The following is an 8,864-nucleotide window of genomic DNA, read 5'->3' as shown; positions in this document are numbered from 1 at the left end:
AAAGATCAGTGAGAAAATGAATGTTTGAGGGGTGCCTGGGTGGCTCAGTCGGTTAAGCGTCCGACTTCGGCTCAGGTCATGATCTTGCGGTCAGTGATTTCAAGCCCCGTGTCGGGCTCTGTGCTGACAGCTCAGAGCCTGGAGCCTGTTTCAGATTCTGTGTCTCCCTCTCTCTCTCTGACCCTCCCCCGTTCACGTTCTGTCTCTCTCTGTCTCAAAAATAAACGTTAAAAAAAAAAATTAAAAAAAAAAAAAGAAAATGAGTGTTTGAATCATTAACTTAAATGGGTTGATGAGTAACTTAATTGGAAATGCAAAATAATATTTTAAACCATGCTCTTGAAGAACCATCATTTCTTTTGGAAATGAACTATATCTTAGACACCAAAGGCATTTTATTAATACATGTTAAAATGAAAATGTAATGATTATTCCATTTTATAAATCTTACTACTTTGGGTATAATAGGGTTTTTCATTTTTTAGAGTATAATTAAAATACAGTAAAATTTAACTTTTAGTGTATAGTTTTATGACACTTTGCATTCAAATTCTACCCCCCCCCATCCCCGCCTCCATCTCCTACCAACTACAGATCTTTTTTCTGTGCATATAGTTCATCTTCTCTAGAATGTCATACAAATGAAAGCCTATAATATGTAGAGGCTTTGACATTGGTTTATTTCATTCAGTACATTGTATTTGAGACTTACCCTTACTGTTTGCGTCAGTAGTTCATTCTTTTTTATTGCTCAGGACTATTCTGTAATATAAATGTACAATTTACTTATTCATTCCCACACTAAGGGATATTTAGGGTGTTTCCTTTCCTTTTTGTCAGTTATGAGATGAACATTTTCATACAGGTTTTTGTGTGAAGCTTAGAATATGATTTTTTCAATTTCTCCCACTTATTTGTGCTAATGGTTGTCATACGTTACTTTACTATATGTTATACACTCAATGCCTCACTACTCTTTTTGCTTTAGAAAATAAGTTATCATTTAGAGCTGCATAATCTAATAAAGTAGCCAGTAGCCACATGTAGTTAAATTTAAATTTAAATTAAAAATTCAGTTCTTTAGTAACACTTGCCATATGTGACTAGTTTTATTGACAGTACAGAAAAAAGTAGTTTCCTTGTTACAGGAAATTCTTTTTGAAAAGGGCTGTTTTAGGGGCACCTGGGGGCTCAGTCGGTTAAGCATCAGACTTTGGCTCAGGCCATGATCTCATGGTTCATGGGCTTGAGCCCCGCATCAAGATCTCTGCTGACAGCTGGGAGCCTGAAGCTTGCTTTGAATTCTCTCTCTCTCTCTCTCTCTCTCTCTCTCTCTCTCTCAAAAGTGAATAAACATTTTTTAAAAAAATTAAAAAGGGCTGTTTTAGAGCCTTTATAGTAAGGAGAAAAAAGAATTTATGCTTAACATTTTTACATCATTTCTTTTAGGACGTCCAAGTTTTGTTTAAAAAATTGTTTCTGCCTAGGGCGCCTGGGTGACTCAGTCAGTTTAGCATCCAACTTCAGTTCAGGTCATGATCTCAGAGTACATGGGTTTGAGCCCCATGTCAGGCTCTGTGCTAACAGCTTAGAGCCTGGAGCCTGCTTTGGATTCTGTGTCTCCCTCTCCCTCTGCCCCTCCACTGCTCACACTCTGTCTCTCTCTCAAAAATAAATAAACATTAAAAAAAAAATTTTTAATTGCTTCTGCCTGATGATTCTCCTTTAACACTTTTAGTAGTGCAATTTAACTACAAATAAATTTCCTATTCTTGTTTTACTGAAAAAGTCTTTGCTTCTTCTTCATTATTGAAAGATACCATCGCAGTGTATAGAATTCTTTGTCAACAAATTTATGGTTACTTTCATCATTTTAATAATATAAATGCATCATTTTCTGGCATGTATAATTTCCTTTTTAGTATTTTTTATTTTTGATAAATGAAAAATGTGTATATTTGACATATAAAATGTGATGTTTCAATAGATGTATACTTTGTGAAATGATTCCACAATCTAATTGACCTAGTCAATAACTTTTATGGTTCCTTTCATCATTTTAATAATATCAACCCATCATTTTATGGCATGTATAATTTAAGTATTTATTTTATTTTTGACAAATAAAAAGTGTGTATATTTGACATATAAAATGTGATGTTTCAATATATATATACTTTGTGAAATGATTCCACAAACTAATTGATAGGACTATCACCTTTTTTGGTGAAGAGGTAAGGACACTTGAGATTTACTTTATTAGAAAATTTCAAGTCAACATTACTGTTAACTGAACTCATTATGCTATGCATTAAGACTCCAAAGTTTTTTCATCTTATAACTGAAAGGTTGTACTTTTTGGTTAATATCGGCCTTTCCCTCCTACCTCCCAGCCTCTGGAAACCAACTATTCTGCTCTCTGTTACTATGAATTTGAGGGTTTTTTTTTTCTTTTTAGATTCCACATATAAGTGAGATAATGCTAAATCTGTCTTTCTCTGTCTGGCTAATGTCACTAAGGATAGTGTCTTCCAGGTTCATTCATTTTGTCACAAATGGCAGGATTTCCTTCTTTTTAAGACTGAATAATATATTCCATTGTATGTGTGTGTGCAAGTGTATCACATTTTCTTTATCTGTTCATGTGTCAAGGGACATCTAGGTTATTTCTAAATCTTAACTATTATGAATAATGCTATAATGAACATGAGAATGCGATAACTCTTTGAGAGTGATTTTATTTCCTTTGGATATATATGTCCAGAAGTGGGATTGCTGGATCATATGGTACTCCTTTAATTTTTTTTGAGGAACTTCCATACTGTTTACCATAATGGTTATACCAATTCACATTCCCTTCAACAGTGCACAAGTGTTCCTTTTCCTGATCATACACACTACTCACTAACACTTATGTTTGGGCTTTTTGATAATTGTTATCCTAACAGTTAAGAGGTAGAGATCACTGTACTTTTGATTTGTATTTCCCTGATGATTAGTGATGTTGAGCATCTCTTCCTCTATCGGTTGGCCGTTGTATGCCTTCTTTAGAAAAATGTCTATTTAGGTGCCATACTCATTTCTTAATCAGGATATTTGGTTTTTTGCTATTGAGTTGTAGAAGTTCCTCATAAATTTTGGATATTTATCCTTTATCAGATATACAGAGATAAATGGTTTGCAAATATTCTTTTCCCTATTTCATAGGTTGCCTTTGCATTCTGTTGATTAATTACTTCACTGCACAGAAATTTCCTAGTTTGACAGTTTTACTTGTACATTTTTGCTTTTGTTGCTTGTACTTTTGGTATCAAACCCAGAAAGATAATTGCCAAGATCAATGTCAAGGAGCTTATACCCTATGCTTTCTTCTAGGAGTTACAGAGTTTTGGGTCTATGGTTAAGTCTTCAATGCATTTTGAGTTGACTTTTTGTGTATGATGTAAGATAAGAATCTATTATCATTCTTTTCTGGATATCTAGTTTTGCCAACACCATTTATTGAAGAAACTATCCTTTCTTCATTGTATATTCGTGAAACTTTTGTCAAAAATTACTTAAACATACTTGCACAGGCTACATTCTGAGTTATTTAATCTATTGATCTATGTATCTGTTTTTATGCTAGTACCATACTGTTTTGATTAGTATACATTTGTAATATAATTTCAAGTCAGGAAGTATGATGCTTCCAGTTTTGTTCTTTTTGCTTAAGACTGCTTTGCTTATTCTTTTGTGTGTGTGTGTGGTTCTGTATAAATTTTAGAATTGTTATTTCTCTTCTGAGAAAAATGCCACTGGAATTCTGATAGATTTATACTGAGTTTGTACATTGCTTTGGGTAGAATGAATATTTTAACAATCTTAATTATTCCAATCCACAAACATGGGATATCTCTCAATTTATTTTTGTCTTCATTTTCTTTCATTAATGTTTTGTAGTTTTCAGGGTACATATCTTTTAATTCCTTGGTTACATTTTTCCTTAGTAGTTTATTATTTGTTATTATAATTAACATTTTTAAAAAATCTTTTTTGAACAGTTTGTTTATGTATAGAGACACAACTGATTTTTTTAAAAAATTAATTTAAATCCAAGTTAGTTAACATACAGTGTAATAATGATTTTAGGAGAATTTAGTGATTCATCACTTACATATAATGCCCAATGCTCATCTGAACAAGTGTCCTCCTTGATGACCATCACCCATTTAGCCCATCTCCCTACCCAACACCTCACCAGCAACCCTCAGTTTGTTCTCTGTATTTAAGAGTCTCCAATGGCTTGCCTCCCTTTCTCTTTTTATCTTATTTTTCCTTCCCTTCCCCATGTTCATCTGTTTTGCTTCTCAAATTCTACGTGTGAGTGAAATCATGATATTTATCTTTCACTGACTGACTTAATTTGCTTAGCATAATACACTCTAGTTCCACCCACATTGTTGTAAATGGTAAGATTTCATTCTTTTTTATTGTCAAGTAATATTCCACTGTGTGTGTGTGTGTGTGTGTGTGTGTGTATACCACATCTTCTGTATCCATTCTTCAGTCGATGGACATTTGGCTCTTTCCATAACTGGGCTATTGTTGATAGTGCTGCTATAAACATGAGGGTGACTGTGCCCCTTCAAATCAGTATTTTTGTATCCTTTGGATAAAAACCTAGTAGTGCAATTGTTGGTCATAGGGTAATTCTAGCTTTTTGAGGACACTCCACACTGTTTTCCAGAGTGACTGCATCAGTTTGCATTCCCAGCAGCAGTGCAAAAGAGATCCTCTTTCTCCGCATCCTTGCCAACATCTATTGTTTCCTGAGTTAGTTTTAGCCATTCTGACAGGTGTGAGGCAGTATCTCATTGTGGTTTTTATTTGTATTTCCCTGATGAGTGATGTTGAGCATCTTTTTATGTGTCTATTAGCCATCTGAAAGTCTTCTTTGGAAAAATTTCTGTTCATGTCTTTTGCCCATTTCTTCACTGGATTATTTGTTTTTTGGGTGTTGCATTTGATAAGTTCTTTATAGATTTTGGATACTAACCCTTTATTCAACATGTCATTTGCAAGTATCTTCTCCCATTATGCTGGTTGCCTTTTAGTTTTGTTGATTGTTTCCTTCTCTGTGCAGAAGCTTTTTATCTTGATGAGGTCCCAATAGTTCATTTTTGCCCTTGTTTCCCTTGGCTCTGGAGACATGTCTAGTAAGAAGTTGCTTCAGCTGAGGTCAAAGAGGTTGTTCCCTATTTTCTCCTCTAGGATTTTGATGATTTCCTGTTCTTACATTTAGGTATTTCATCCATTTTGAGTTTATTATTGTGTATGGTGTAAGACAATGGTCCAGGTTCATTCTTCTGCATGTTGCTATCCAGTTTTCCCAACACCATTTGCTGAAGAGACTGTCTTTTTTCATTGGATATTATTTCCTGCTTTGTCAAAGATTAGTTGGACATACGTTTGTGGGTCTATTCCTGGGTTCTATATTCTGTTCCATTGATCTGTGTGCCAGTTTGTGTGTGTGTGTGTGTGTGTGTGTGTGTGTGTGTGTGTGTATGAGTGCCAGTACCATACTGTCTTGATGACTACAGGTTTGTAATAAAGCTTGAAGTCTGGAATTGGGATGCCTCCAGCTCTGGTTTTCTTTGGGTATTTGGGGTCTTTTCTGGTTCCATACAAATTTTAGAACTCTTTTAGCTCTGGGAAGAAGGCTGGTGTTACTTTTTGATAGGGATTGCACTGAATGTGTAGATTGCTTCAGGTAGTATCAACATTTTAATGATATTTGTTCTTCCCATGAGCATGGGATGTTTTTCCACATCTTTGTGTGTTCAATTTCTTTCATACACTTTCTATCTTTTGCAGCATACAAATCTGTTACCTCTCTGGTTATGTTTATTGATAGGTATTTACAGTTTTTGCTGCAATTGTAAATGGGATCAACTCAATTTCTCTTTCTGCTGCTTCATTATTGGTGTATAGAAATGCAACTGACATCTGTACATTGATTCTATATAATGCAAATTTGCTGAATTCATGTATCAATTCTAGCGGTTTCTCATGGAGTCTTATGGGTTTTCCACATAGATTATTATGTCTGCAAAGAGTTAAAGTTTGACTTCTTCCTTGCTGATTTGAATGCCTCTTATTTCTTTTTGTTGTCTGATTGCTAAGGCTAGGACTTCCAACACTATGCTGAGCAACAGTGATGAGAGTGGACATCCTTGCTGTCTTCCTGACCCTTAGGGGAAGGCTTTCAGTTTTTCCCCACTGATGATGATATTAGCTGTGAGTGTTTCATATATGGACTTTATGATCTTGAGGTATGTTCCTTCTATCCCTACTTTCTTGAGGGCTTTTATCAAGAAAGGATGCTATATTTTATCAAATGATCTTTCTGAATCTATTGAGAGGATCATGTTGTTCTTACCATTTCTTTTATTAATGTGATGTATCATGTTGATTGCTTTGCAGATATTGAACCAGCCCTGCAGCCAAGGAATAAATCCCACTTGATTGTGGTGAATAATTCTTTTAATGTGTTGTTGGTTTCGGTTGGCTAGTATCTTGTTGAGAAACAACTGATTCTGTATGTTGGTTTTTCATCCTGCAACTTCACTGAAGTTATTCATTAGTTTCAAAAATTTTTTGGCAGAATCTTTAGGGTTTCTATATATAATATTTTGTCATATGCAAACATATTTTACTGATTCCTTTCTGATTTGTATTTGACATACATAATTTCTGATATAAATATGCTGTAATTCTAATCTTTGTTATTTTGTATGTAATATGTCTACTTTTTCTGGTTGTTTTCAAGATTTTAAAATTTATTTTGTTTTTCGGCAGTGAATATGGTGTGTGTGTGTGTGTGTGTGTGTGTGTGTGTGTAAGTTTATTTGGTATTCATTGAGTTTCTTGGATGTGTGGTTTTGTGTCTTTTTTTCAAAATTCTTGTTCATATCTCTTCAAATATTTCATCTTCCTTTCCTTCTTTCCCTTCTCCTTCTGGCATTTAAATTACATGTTTGATAGATTATTTCATCATCCCATAGTTGTTGGATGACCTATTCTGTATTTTTATACTCTCTTTCATTTGTGTTTCAACTTGACAATTTCTGATCATCAATTTTTAAGTTCACTGATTCTTTGCTTGGTTGGATTGAGAACTCTGATATGCTTTTCAGAGGTGTTATCTCTGTTATCATGTTTTTAAGTTTCAGCATTTAAAATTTTTATTTTAGAGAAAGAGAAAATGCATTCACATTCAAAACTAGAATGGGCAGAGAGAGAGGGACAGAGAATCTCAAGCAGGCTCTACGTCCAACATAAAGCCCAACATGGGGCTTCATCTCACTAATGTGAGATAATGACCTGAGCCAAAATCACAAGTTGGACACTTAACTGAAAGAGTCACCTAGCCATCCCTAATTTGTAGCATTTTAATTTGATTTTTTTAATAGTTTCCATCTCTCTACTCGAGTTTCCTATCTGATCATTCTTGTCCTCTTCTTCCATTAGGGCCTTTAACATATTAAACATACTGATTCCCTATTTGCTAGTCCTAAAATACATGTAGTATCTGAATCTGATCCTATTGATTGATTGGTATCTTAACAGTGATATTTTTTCCACATTTTTTTGTGTCCCTCTGGATTTTGTGATGAAAGCTAGAAATATTTTGTAGAACAGTAGAAACTGAGATAATTAGTATCTTTCAATGCAATAGACTCACCTTGTCTTTTTCTAGGTCTTGGTGAGGGAGATTTAGTCTATCTAGTCAGAAGTTATATTGGATTTACTTTTTTGTTTATTTGATTCTGTGGTTACCCTCAGAAAACCACAGCCTTCAAATTCTTCTAATATCTTGTCTTTAGGGTAGGGTAGGGTAGGGGCAGGGATTATCTGCATCTTCAACTTTATATTTTCCCTTTGTGCCTATATCTCAGAGAAGGTCTCCCTCCTTGCTTCAATCTTCTTCCAGTAGCATATTGCTGTTAGTTGTCATTCAGTGCTTCCTAGTGTAGTTAAGGAGAGCAAGTTAAAGGAAGGTGTTCTATGTTTTTCTGGTTCTGCCTAAGTGTTAGGCTGGATTCCTTGTTTAGGAGATAGGTCATTCCCAGTAATCCTGCCCCTCTCCAGAAGTAGAAGATATTTAATAAATTTGAACCTGGAACATATTTTTACCAATCTGGCTGGAGTATGGGGTTTTATTGTCTTCTAGGTGCAATGATTACCTGTACTCTGAAGGCAACAAGGTTTGGTGCCTTGTCCTAAGTTGCTTAAGACATTTGTTTTTTAGGGGACATTACACAAAAGGCTTCATGTTTTGCAATGGCTGCCATTCCTCTCCTCTAGGTCTGAACCACAAAGATAGGATTTTAACCTTACCTCTAATCTTTCTTGTAAGCCTGAGAGTAGGTACAAATTCTTCTTGTGTCTCTGGTTCCTAGCGGTCCTATAATCTTAAACTAGTGTTTGTTTGGCCTTTAGCCATTTGTTTAAAATTTTACCTGAAATTTTTCCCAGCTTATATGATGTTGCCTCCCTACTATAAACAAGTGTTTGTGCCATCTCTTGGAGGTGAATGTCTTTCTTAATATTTTGAGTATACTGCTTGCCATACAATTTCAGATTTCTGAGGTAAAAACAGGTAAAAATATGAATAGTGCAGTTTGATGTGTAGCCTGGTGTAGGTAGTGTGATCACAATGGAGTAGTCAGGTAGGTGGGGTAGAGAGGAATGTGAATCCTTTTCCACCAAAGATATTATACTAAGCTCTCAAGGTCAGATATAAGGAGGATAGGAATAGGTAAGATCACTCAAGCAACACTGTGGATAATGGATAGAAGGAAGGATGGAGGCAGAAAGCT

Source organism: Acinonyx jubatus, chromosome A3 (genome assembly GCF_027475565.1).
Source record: "Acinonyx jubatus isolate Ajub_Pintada_27869175 chromosome A3, VMU_Ajub_asm_v1.0, whole genome shotgun sequence".
NCBI lineage: Eukaryota > Metazoa > Chordata > Mammalia > Carnivora > Felidae > Acinonyx > Acinonyx jubatus.
Note: the sequence above shows the minus strand (reverse complement) of the source record.